Source organism: Somniosus microcephalus, chromosome 12 (genome assembly GCF_052327205.1).
Source record: "Somniosus microcephalus isolate GS21.2 chromosome 12, FLI_Smic_1.0, whole genome shotgun sequence".
Lineage (NCBI taxonomy): Eukaryota > Metazoa > Chordata > Chondrichthyes > Squaliformes > Somniosidae > Somniosus > Somniosus microcephalus.
Genome location: NC_140998.1, coordinates 227,873,629 through 227,886,725, shown reverse-complemented (window position 1 = coordinate 227,886,725; position 13,097 = coordinate 227,873,629).

Sequence of the window (13,097 nt, the reverse complement as noted above, 5' to 3'; positions counted from 1 at the left end):
GGATTCCTATTCTCAGGCTCACTCCTCACGGGCGGACCGTACCTCCGTTGTTGGAGGGGGTACACTGGTCCTGGTCCCCGCCTGCCTAGCGGGACCTGCTGGTGATCTCCTACCACCCCATTGTCCACCCCTCCTCGCTGCCAGAGCTCCTCAAGACTCGGAGCTGTGGGCTGCGGTCTTGGGGTCTCTAATTCCCAATCCAGCACTGTTCTGGGTGCTGCCTGTGGGATGGTTCTACTTGGGCTGCCAGTAAAATCCGGCTGACCTGCCTTCGGGCTGATCATGCAAATCATTCCCTTTGATGCCTTTAAAGCCATGTTAATGCTTTCTATCTCTTCCCTACAGGGGCCATGATCTGCTTCACCAAACCTGACATTCTCTTCCCGCAGTCTCATCTCATTTTCCCTGGCCTCAGTGATTTGGTACTTTAGGAATTCTATCTCGTTTCTCGCATGGCTCTCTCTCTCGCTAGCTTCTTGGGTGAGGTGTGCATTCTCCTCTTGTAGCCTCATCTCTCTGTCCCTCGCCTCTGTGACTTCCTGCACAAGGTGCTCTACAAATGCCTGGCATTTCGTGACCTCTAGTGTGAGGCGTGCATTCTCTTCCCGCACCCTCATACCAGTAGCTCTGACCTCATACACCTCTCTGAGGCGTTCTACCTCCGCCTGGCATTTTTCAAGCTGGGACTCCTGATTCTTGGCCTCTTTAAACTCCTCCTGCTCTCCCACCTCACCCTTCCTAGCCCAGCCACCTATACCCCAATAGGTCAGCTTACACACTGCCACTACCTTCCGCAGAGCTGCCCACAGACTGAAAGCAAGAAAGACAATAACTGATGCTTTCTCTAGATCCAGACCACTTATCATATCAAAAACGGCCTGCAGTCCTGCCTGCGGTCGCCATTGTAAGGGTTGGGGCTTCTTTAAACTGGTTTAAAGTAATTTTCCTGGTCTTGCAGCCTTTGCCTGCACTCAGACCAATTTTAAAATAAACCAATTTTAAAACAGCGGTTTCGAATCGCTACCCCACCTTCCAGTTCTGACTGCAGGGTTTATAATTATTGATGTTAAAACAGACACGTAGTTTGGATGAGAGAAAAAAATCAAGTTTTATTAACTAAAAGAAACTATAATCAAAATATCAAACTATCCCACACGAACACAGTAAAATTGTAAAACTATATAACAGGGGTTGCAGATGGCGAAAACGAGGGATACAATGGCTACAATGTTATTTAAACAATCTTAGCAATTCCCTTAAATCACCATCCCCAAAGTCCTTAACTAGGTTGCTTTGCTGAGGAGTCAGAACACCCTGCTCACCTTTGGTCCAGCGAAGTAAGAGAGAGATAGCTTCTCAGCCGCTATCGTTATACCTAGTCAGGTCCTGCGGTTCTGCCTTGCAAGGGCTGTGTGCAAAATTCCCCACCCAAAAGGGTCCAATACACAAGAGAAAGCTGTGATTGGCTAACTCAAAGTGGTTAGACTGGGTTAATGTGTCTTCCAGAGCTCCCTGGGCTGAAACAAAAGGGAGATACAACTGCTCTATTGTCCAGTACTGGGTGATTAAAACCCATTCAAATGTTAAACGTTTCCCATTCAAGGTACAAAAGTCTCTTCTGCAGTTTAGATGTATCCACTCGATATACAAACAAATGCTAATAGCATTCAATTGCTTTGTAAACAAAGCATTGTCCTTTGTCTTCGGCCATGTGGTGACAGCCATTTTTATCCCTGGAATTTAAAAACACATCGCCCAGGGATTCTTTAATCAAAAAAATGAATCTTCAGAACTGTAAATTATTGCGAATTCTTACAGTCCGCCCTTGGATACTTCCAGCTTGCTTGTAGTATCCTCTTGAAGAAATGAGCAATAATTTCTGACCCCTCACAAACAACCATCCCCTGTATTTACCTAATAGCTATCTGCCACTGATCCCCGTCCCGTCTATTCCCCTTTAATTCAAGAAAAAAACCATGGTGCGGTTGGCATGTTACAGATACTTCAGTTTTCAATAAGGGGTCTCATACCCCTACACTCTTGTAACATTATACAGTGTAAACCAAATTTACAATCACTTTTTTACATCATAAGTTATTACAAAATGTTGCAATCTTAGTTACACAATGTAATCAAAACAATCCCAAGCACGGAGAGGGTCCTACGCCTCTGCTCATCTTGGGGCTGCAACACAAAGTACAAAAAATCATTAAACAACATGCTTAAATGAACCCCGATCATCACGTGCCGATGATGGGTCGCAAAATTCGTGTGGGCATTGCTCCTCCCACTCGGACAGTAAAAGTACCTTCCACCCCCCTTTGATCGTCTTAAACTTTTGATATACCTATCAATTCATCCAATGAAAAGCGACGAGTTAAGAAAGTAACTATAGGTTTTTATTGGCTAAATAACAGAGCCCACCCTCGTGGGTGATCGGATACAACAAGGAGGAATGCCAGCCAGTCGACTACCTTTATACCTGGGCAGGTAGGTGGAGTCATGGGCGGAGTCAGCAGTGGTCAGCCCAGGTATAATAGCGTGACAAGAGGCGACCTCGTATAGTGATACAACAGTGTGAACAGTGCTAACCATAGAGTAACGATATAACAGTGATGACTATAGTGTAATGATAGTGAACGATAAAAGTGGTTTACCACAACTTTAAAACAGGCAGAATGGATTTACCGACCAGTCTGCTCCGCCAGCCACGAACCGTTCCCTTGTCCCTTTGTGGAGGCGGGGTACCCCTCACGTTTAAATTACCTTGGCACAGACCGAGACTGGGGAGTATGGGATCTCATGACTCCCAGTCCCTCCCCCTCCCGTCTTCCCTCGACTGGCTGCACAAAATGATGGGTGCCTGTGTGGCGGCTCTCCCTGGCCCCACACTGATCCGGCCACCCACTCATCCTTCCCAGCCACACTTATTCTCTTTGCCCGTGGGCCCCCGGGTGAGTACGTCCCTCCCCCGACTGCACCCACGCGACTCTTGGGTCTCCCCCTCCTCTATACAACCTTCCCGGGCCATCACCACCCACCCCCGGGGAACGCGTCCCTATCACAAGGCGCCCGCGCTTCCCCATCGTGACTCCTCGACAGCGAGGTCTCCCGCAAGTGAACTTTGGTCAGGATAGTGCTGGGTTGGGGGCCGTGCCCCACCCAGCTGGGGCCATCTCCTCCCCGTAGGAGGAGTAGGCAAGTTCCACCGGACTCTGTCCGGTTTTTCCCGAAGACCACTGCGGGATCTCCTGGATTCGTCCAGTGGCGAGGTGATCCCCAACATTCCGTATCTTCATTCGATGTCCAGCTCGGGCTGGGCGAACATGGCTGCTTCATTTTCCAATCTCCTGCAAAAACTTAAAAGGACATGCAGCCAGGTCTCACTGACCTGCTGTCTTAGGTGGAGACATGGTCGGGTCCCTTGACCTCGGACCAAAATACAAACATTCGGCACACATGTAAACTTAAACTCTTTGCACTTTAACTTGAAACTAGTTAAATCAACAAAACTTAAAATACACCTTTGGTACACGCTATAATCACACACATAGCTTTAATACAAATGCCGCCCGTCTCCGGACGGCCAGTCTAATCTCTGGCACTGTCACAGGTTGCTGCTGGCTGCAGCGAAGCTGGACTGCCTCCTGTCTCTGGTCCCTCGCAGCTTATGGCTGTTGAGTGGGGACCCCTGTTCTCTGGCTTCTCCCTGGTTCGGGAGTCTGCCCTACTCCACTGTAAAGTGGGTGACCATGCTTTCTTAGGCTGGGGCACCCACTGAGACCTTCTGAGGGGTGTCTCTATGGGGGAAACTTTGGCTGGCGGACCCTGAGCTTGGGTCACAGCCCCAGCTGGCTGGGAACCTTCTCCCCCATGTCCAAATAGCCCGCACTGTATAATGTACCTGGCAGCCTACCAGTGCAAATCTCTCTCTGGGTTTGTCTGCTCTTCCCTGCCCACTCCTGTGCTGGGGGCAGGTATACTCTCACCACCCGCTGCTGGTGGCTGGAAATTTTCCTCCCCATGTTTAAAACCTGGTGTCAGCTCCCTCCCAATGTCTCCTGCAAGAGGGATTGCTATCCCTGCCCCCGCAGGGTTCCACATCATGGGGGGAACCACTCTAGAAGCGGGCTGGGAAGCTGGTCCCTTTAAACAGGCCACAGTGCCTGTCTTTACAGGCGGTGAACTTGAACTTGCATGGACAGCAAACTCATGTTCCCTCACCCAGGTGGCTTTAAATGGGGAATTTTGGACCTGCCTTTCGTCTGGGGCCAAAACTATCCCGTGTGTGCCTCCCTTGTCCCGGATTTCTGCTACTGGACCTGCTCTACAGGGGTCCCAGAACTCTCCTTTCCTGTTCCCTGGCTTAAACAGCTTACTCTGAATATGAATGGCTCCTCCCCCCACACAAGCCACAGTGCTTGCCTGTGAACTCGAACTTGCTGTGGGCTGAGGATTCCTATTCTCAGGCTCACTCCTCACGGGCGGACCGTACCTCCGTTGTTGGAGGGGGTACACTGGTCCTGGTCCCCGCCTGCCTAGCGGGACCTGCTGGTGATCTCCTACCACCCCATTGTCCACCCCTCCTCGCTGCCAGAGCTCCTCAAGACTCGGAGCTGTGGGCTGCGGTCTTGGGGTCTCTAATTCCCAATCCAGCACTGTTCTGGGTGCTGCCTGTGGGATGGTTCTACTTGGGCTGCCAGTAAAATCCGGCTGACCTGCCTTCGGGCTGATCATGCAAATCATTCCCTTTGATGCCTTTAAAGCCATGTTAATGCTTTCTATCTCTTCCCTACAGGGGCCATGATCTGCTTCACCAAACCTGACATTCTCTTCCCGCAGTCTCATCTCATTTTCCCTGGCCTCAGTGATTTGGTACTTTAGGAATTCTATCTCGTTTCTCGCATGGCTCTCTCTCTCGCTAGCTTCTTGGGTGAGGTGTGCATTCTCCTCTTGTAGCCTCATCTCTCTGTCCCTCGCCTCTGTGACTTCCTGCACAAGGTGCTCTACAAATGCCTGGCATTTCGTGACCTCTAGTGTGAGGCGTGCATTCTCTTCCCGCACCCTCATACCAGTAGCTCTGACCTCATACACCTCTCTGAGGCGTTCTACCTCCGCCTGGCATTTTTCAAGCTGGGACTCCTGATTCTTGGCCTCTTTAAACTCCTCCTGCTCTCCCACCTCACCCTTCCTAGCCCAGCCACCTATACCCCAATAGGTCAGCTTACACACTGCCACTACCTTCCGCAGAGCTGCCCACAGACTGAAAGCAAGAAAGACAATAACTGATGCTTTCTCTAGATCCAGACCACTTATCATATCAAAAACGGCCTGCAGTCCTGCCTGCGGTCGCCATTGTAAGGGTTGGGGCTTCTTTAAACTGGTTTAAAGTAATTTTCCTGGTCTTGCAGCCTTTGCCTGCACTCAGACCAATTTTAAAATAAACCAATTTTAAAACAGCGGTTTCGAATCGCTACCCCACCTTCCAGTTCTGACTGCAGGGTTTATAATTATTGATGTTAAAACAGACACGTAGTTTGGATGAGAGAAAAAAATCAAGTTTTATTAACTAAAAGAAACTATAATCAAAATATCAAACTATCCCACACGAACACAGTAAAATTGTAAAACTATATAACAGGGGTTGCAGATGGCGAAAACGAGGGATACAATGGCTACAATGTTATTTAAACAATCTTAGCAATTCCCTTAAATCACCATCCCCAAAGTCCTTAACTAGGTTGCTTTGCTGAGGAGTCAGAACACCCTGCTCACCTTTGGTCCAGCGAAGTAAGAGAGAGATAGCTTCTCAGCCGCTATCGTTATACCTAGTCAGGTCCTGCGGTTCTGCCTTGCAAGGGCTGTGTGCAAAATTCCCCACCCAAAAGGGTCCAATACACAAGAGAAAGCTGTGATTGGCTAACTCAAAGTGGTTAGACTGGGTTAATGTGTCTTCCAGAGCTCCCTGGGCTGAAACAAAAGGGAGATACAACTGCTCTATTGTCCAGTACTGGGTGATTAAAACCCATTCAAATGTTAAACGTTTCCCATTCAAGGTACAAAAGTCTCTTCTGCAGTTTAGATGTATCCACTCGATATACAAACAAATGCTAATAGCATTCAATTGCTTTGTAAACAAAGCATTGTCCTTTGTCTTCGGCCATGTGGTGACAGCCATTTTTATCCCTGGAAATTAAAAAACACATTGCCCAGGGATTCTTTAATCAAAAAAATTGAATCTTCAGAACTGTAAATTATTGCGAATTCTTACAGAGCTGTACTCTGTATCTAACTGGTGCTGTACCTGCCCTGGGAGTGTTTGATGGGACAGTGTGGAGGGAGCTTTACTCTGTATCTAACCTGTGCTGTACCTGCCCTAGGAGTGTTTGATGGGACAGTGTAGAGGGAGCTTTACTCTGCATCCAACACTTGCTGTACCTGCCCTGGCAGTGTTTGATGGGACAGCGTAGAGGGAGCTTTACTCTGTATCTAACCCGTGCTGTACCTGCCCAGCGAGTGTTTTATGGGACAGTGTAGAGGGAGCTTTACTCTGTATCTAACCTTTGCTGTACCTGCCCTGCGAGAGTTTGATGGGAAAGTGTAGCGGGAGCTTTACTCTGCATCTAACCCCTTGTACCTGCCCTGGGAGTGTTTGATGGGACAGTGTAGAGGGAGCTTTACTCTGTATCTAAAACGTGCTGTACCTGCCCTAGGAGTGTTTGATGGGACAGTGTAGAGGGAGCTTTACTCTGTATCTAACCCATGCTGTACCTGCCCTGGGAGTGTTTGATGGGACAGTGTAGACGGAGCTGTACTCTGTATCTAACCGGTGCTGTACCTGCCCTGGGAGTGTTTGATGGGGAGAGTGTAGACGGAGCTTTAGCCTATATCTAACCCGTGCTGTACCTGCCCTGGGAGTGTTTGATGGGACAGTGTAGTGGGAGCTGTACTCTGTAACTAACCGGTGCTGTACCTGCCCTGGGAGTGTTTGATGGGACAGTGTGGAGGGAGCTTTACTCTGTATCTAACACGTGCTGTATCTGCCCTGGGAGTGTTTGATGGGACAGTGTAGAGGGAGCTTTACTCTGTATCTAACCCGTGCTGTACCTGCCCTGGGAGTGTTTGATGGGACAGTGTAGAGGGAGCTTTTCTCTGTATTTAACCCCTACTGTACCTGCCCTGGGAGTGTTTGATGGGACAGTGTAGAGGGAGCTTTACTCTGTATCTAACCCGTGCTGTACCTGCCCTGGGAGTGTTTGATGGGACAGTGTAGAGGGAGCTTTACTCTGTATCTAACCCGTGCTGTACCTGCCCTGGGAGTGTTTGATGGGAGAGTGTAGAAGGAGCTGTAAGGGTTGGGGCTTCTTTAAGCTGGTTTAAAGTAATTTTCCTGGTCTTGCAGCCTTTGCCTGCACTCAGACCAATTTTAAAATAAAACCAATTTTAAAACAGCGGTTTCGAATCGCTACCCCACCTTCCAGTTCTGACTGCAGGGCTTATAATTATTGATATTAAAACAGACACGTAGTTTGGATGAGAGAAAGAAATCAAGTTTTATTAACTAAAAGAAACTATAATCAAAATATCATACTATCCCACACGAACACAGTAAAATTGTAAAACTATATAACGGGGGTTGCAGACGGCGAAAACGAGGGATACAATGGCTACAATGTTAATGAAACAATCTTAGCAATTCCCTTAAATCACCATCCCCCAAACTCCTTAACTAGGTTGCTTTGCTGAGGAGTCAGAACACCCTGCTCACCTTTGGTCCAGCGAAGTAAGAGAGAGATAGCTTCTCAGCCGCTATCTTTATACCTGGTGAGGTCCTGCCGTTCTGCCTTGCAAGGGCTGTGTGCAAAATTCCCCACCCAAAAGGGTCCAATACACAAGAGGAAGCTGTGATTGGCTAACTCAAAGTGGTTAGACTGGGTTAATGTGTCTTCCGGAGCTCCCTGGGCTGAAACAAAAGGGAGATACAACTGCTCTATTGTCCAGTGCTGGGTGATTTAAAACCCATTCAAATGTTAAACGTTTCCCATTCAAGGTACAAAAGTCTCTTCTGCAGTTTAGATGTATCCACTCGATATACAAACAAATGCTAATAGCATTCAATTGCTTTGTAAACAAAGCATTGTCCTTTGTCTTCGGCCATGTGGTGACAGCCATTTTTATCCCTGGAATTTAAAAACACATCGCCCAGGGATTCTTTAATCAAAAAAATGAATCTTCAGAACTGTAAATTATTGCGAATTCTTACAGTCCGCCCTTGGATACTTCCAGCTTGCTTGTAGTATCCTCTTGAAGAAATGAGCAATAATTTCTGACCCCTCACAAACAACCATCCCCTGTATTTACCTAATAGCTATCTGCCACTGATCCCCGTCCCATCTATTCCCCTTTAATTCAAGAAAAAAACCATGGTACGGTTGGCATGTTACAGATACTTCAGTTTTCAATAAGGGGTCTCATACCCCTACACTCTTGTAACATTATACAGTGTAAACCAAATTTACAATCACTTTTTTACATCATAAGTTATTACAAAATGTTGCAATCTTAGTTACACAATGTAATCAAAACGATCCCAAGCACGGAGAGGGTCCTACGCCTCTGCTCAACTTGGGGCTGCAACACAAAGTACAAAAAATCATTAAACAACATGCTTAAATGAACCCCGATCATCACGTGCCGATGATGGGTCGCAAAATTCGTGTGGGCATTGCTCCTCCCACTCGGACAGTAAAAGTACCTTCCACCCCCCTTTGATCGTCTTAAACTTTTGATATACCTATCAATTCATCCAATGAAAAGCGACGAGTTAAGAAAGTAACTATAGGTTTTTATTGGCTAAATAACAGAGCCCACCCTCGTGGGTGATCGGATACAACAAGGAGGAATGCCAGCCAGTCGACTACCTTTATACCTGGGCAGGTAGGTGGAGTCATGGGCGGAGTCAGCAGTGGTCAGCCCAGGTATAATAGCGTGACAAGAGGCGACCTCGTATAGTGATACAACAGTGTGAACAGTGCTAACCATAGAGTAACGATATAACAGTGATGACTATAGTGTAACGATAGTGAACGATAAAAGTGGTTTACCACAACTTTAAAACAGGCAGAATGGATTTACCGACCAGTCTGCTCCGCCAGCCCCGAACCGTTCCCTTGTCCCTTTGTGGAGGCGGGGTACCCCTCACGTTTAAATTACCTTGGCACAGACCGAGACTGGGGAGTATGGGATCTCATGACTCCCAGTCCCTCCCCCTCCCGTCTTCCCTCGACTGGCTGCACAAAATGATGGGTGCCTGTGTGGCGGCTCTCCCTGGCCCCACACTGATCCGGCCACCCACTCATCCTTCCCAGCCACACTTATTCTCTTTGCCCGTGGGCCCCCGGGTGAGTACCTCCCTCCCCCGACTGCACCCACGCGACTCTTGGGTCTCCCCCTCCTCTATACAATCTTCCCGGGCCATCACCACCCACCCCCGGGGAACGCGTCCCTATCACAAGGCGCCCGCGCTTCCCCATCGTGACTCCTCGACAGCGAGGTCTCCCGCAAGTGAACTTTGGTCAGGATAGTGCTGGGTTGGGGGCCGTGCCCCACCCAGCTGGGGCCATCTCCTCCCCGTAGGAGGAGTAGGCAAGTTCCTCCGGACTCTGTCCGGTTTTTCCCGAAGACCACTGCGGGATCTCCTGGATTCGTCCAGTGGCGAGGTGATCCCCAACATTCCGTATCTTCATTCGATGTCCAGCTCGGGCTGGGCGAACATGGCTGCTTCATTTTCCAATCTCCTGCAAAAACTTAAAAGGACATGCAGCCAGGTCTCACTGACCTGCTGTCTTAGGTGGAGACATGGTCGGGTCCCTTGACCTCGGACCAAAATACAAACATTCGGCACACATGTAAACTTAAACTCTTTGCACTTTAACTTGAAACTAGTTAAATCAACAAAACTTAAAATACACCTTTGGTACACGCTATATTCACACACATAGCTTTAATACAAATGCCGCCCGTCTCCGGACGGCCAGTCTAATCTCTGGCACTGTCACAGGTTGCTGCTGGCTGCAGCGAAGCTGGACTGCCTCCTGTCTCTGGTCCCTCGCAGCTTATGGCTGTTGAGTGGGGACCCCTGTTCTCTGGCTTCTCCCTGGCTCGGGAGTCTGCCCTACTCCACTGTAAAGTGGGTGACCATGCTTTCTTAGGCTGGGGCACCCACTGAGACCTTCTGAGGGGTGTCTCTATGGGGGAAACTTTGGCTGGCAGACCCTGAGCTTGGGTCACAGCCCCAGCTGGCTGGGAACCTTCTCCCCCATGTCCAAATAGCCCGCACTGTATAATGTACCTGGCAGCCTACCAGTGCAAATCTCTCTCTGGGTTTGTCTGCTCTTCCCTGCCCACTCCTGTGCTGGGGGCAGGTATACTCTCACCACCCGCTGCTGGTGGCTGGAAATTTTCCTCCCCATGTTTAAAACCTGGTGTCAGCTCCCTCCCAATGTCTCCTGCAAGAGGGATTGCTATCCCTGCCCCCGCAGGGTTCCACATCATGGGGGGAACCACTCTAGAAGCGGGCTGGGAAGCTGGTCCCTTTAAACAGGCCACAGTGCCTGTCTTTACAGGCGGTGAACTTGAACTTGCATGGACAGCAAACTCATGTTCCCTCACCCAGGTGGCTTTAAATGGGGAATTTTGGACCTGCCTTTCGTCTGGGGCCAAAACTATCCCGTGTGTGCCTCCCTTGTCCCGGATTTCTGCTACTGGACCTGCTCTACAGGGGTCCCAGAACTCTCCTTTCCTGTTCCCTGGCTTAAACAGCTTACTCTGAATATGAATGGCTCCTCCCCCCACACAAGCCACAGTGCTTGCCTGTGAACTCGAACTTGCTGTGGGCTGAGGATTCCTATTCTCAGGCTCACTCCTCACGGGCGGACCGTACCTCCGTTGTTGGAGGGGGTACACTGGTCCTGGTCCCCGCCTGCCTAGCGGGACCTGCTGGTGATCTCCTACCACCCCATTGTCCACCCCTCCTCGCTGCCAGAGCTCCTCAAGACTCGGAGCTGTGGGCTGCGGTCTTGGGGTCTCTAATTCCCAATCCAGCACTGTTCTGGGTGCTGCCTGTGGGATGGTTCTACTTGGGCTGCCAGTAAAATCCGGCTGACCTGCCTTCGGGCTGATCATGCAAATCATTCCCTTTGATGCCTTTAAAGCCATGTTAATGCTTTCTATCTCTTCCCTACAGGGGCCATGATCTGCTTCACCAAACCTGACATTCTCTTCCCGCAGTCTCATCTCATTTTCCCTGGCCTCAGTGATTTGGTACTTTAGGAATTCTATCTCGTTTCTCGCATGGCTCTCTCTCTCGCTAGCTTCTTGGGTGAGGTGTGCATTCTCCTCTTGTAGCCTCATCTCTCTGTCCCTCGCCTCTGTGACTTCCTGCACAAGGTGCTCTATAAATGCCTGGCATTTCGTGACCTCTAGTGTGAGGCGTGCATTCTCTTCCCGCACCCTCATACCAGTAGCTCTGACCTCATACACCTCTCTGAGGCGTTCTACCTCCGCCTGGCATTTTTCAAGCTGGGACTCCTGATTCTTGGCCTCTTTAAACTCCTCCTGCTCTCCCATCTCACCCTTCCTAGCCCAGCCACCTATACCCCAATAGGTCAGCTTACACACTGCCACTACATTCCGCAGAGCTGCCCACAGACTGAAAGCAAGAAAGACAATAACTGATGCCTTCTCTAGATCCAGACCACTTATCATATCAAAAACGGCCTGCAGTCCTGCCCGCGGTCGCCATTGTAAGGGTTGGGGCTTCTTTAAACTGGTTTAAAGTAATTTTCCTGGTCTTGCAGCCTTTGCCTGCACTCAGACCAATTTTAAAATAAACCAATTTTAAAACAGCGGTTTCGAATCGCTACCCCACCTTCCAGTTCTGACTGCAGGGTTTATAATTATTGATGTTAAAACAGACACGTAGTTTGGATGAGAGAAAAAAATCAAGTTTTATTAACTAAAAGAAACTATAATCAAAATATCAAACTATCCCACACGAACACAGTAAAATTGTAAAACTATATAACAGGGGTTGCAGATGGCGAAAACGAGGGATACAATGGCTAAAATGTTATTTAAACAATCTTAGCAATTCCCTTAAATCACCATCCCCAAAGTCCTTAACTAGGTTGCTTTGCTGAGGAGTCAGAACACCCTGCTCACCTTTGGTCCAGCGAAGTAAGAGAGAGATAGCTTCTCAGCCGCTATCGTTATACCTGGTCAGGTCCTGCGGTTCTGCCTTGCAAGGGCTGTGTGCAAACTTCCCCACCCAAAAGGGTCCAATACACAAGAGAAAGCTGTGATTGGCTAACTCAGAGTGGTTAGACTGGGTTAATGTGTCTTCCAGAGCTCCCTGGGCTGAAACAAAAGGGAGATACAACTGCTCTATTGTCCAGTACTGGGTGATTAAAACCCATTCAAATGTTAAACGTTTCCCATTCAAGGTACAAAAGTCTCTTCTGCAGTTTAGATGTATCCACTCGATATACAAACAAATGCTAATAGCATTCAATTGCTTTGTAAACAAAGCATTGTCCTTTGTCTTCGGCCATGTGGTGACAGCCATTTTTATCCCTGGAAATTTAAAAACACATCGCCCAGGGATTCTTTAATCAAAAAAATTGAATCTTCAGAACTGTAAATTATTGCGAATTCTTACAGAGCTGTACTCTGTATCTAACTGGTGCTGTACCTGCCCTGGGAGTGTTTGATGGGACAGTGTGGAGGGAGCTTTACTCTGTATCTAACCTGTGCTGTACCTGCCCTAGGAGTGTTTGATGGGACAGTGTAGAGGGAGCTTTACTCTGCATCCAACACTTGCTGTACCTGCCCTGGCAGTGTTTGATGGGACAGCGTAGAGGGAGCTGTACTCTGTATCTAACTGGTGCTGTACCTGCCCAGCGAGTGTTTTATGGGACAGTGTAGAGGGAGCTTTACTCTGTATCTAACCTTTGCTGTACCTGCCCTGCGAGAGTTTGATGGGAAAGTGTAGCGGGAGCTTTACTCTGCATCTAACCCCTTGTACCTGCCCTGGGAGT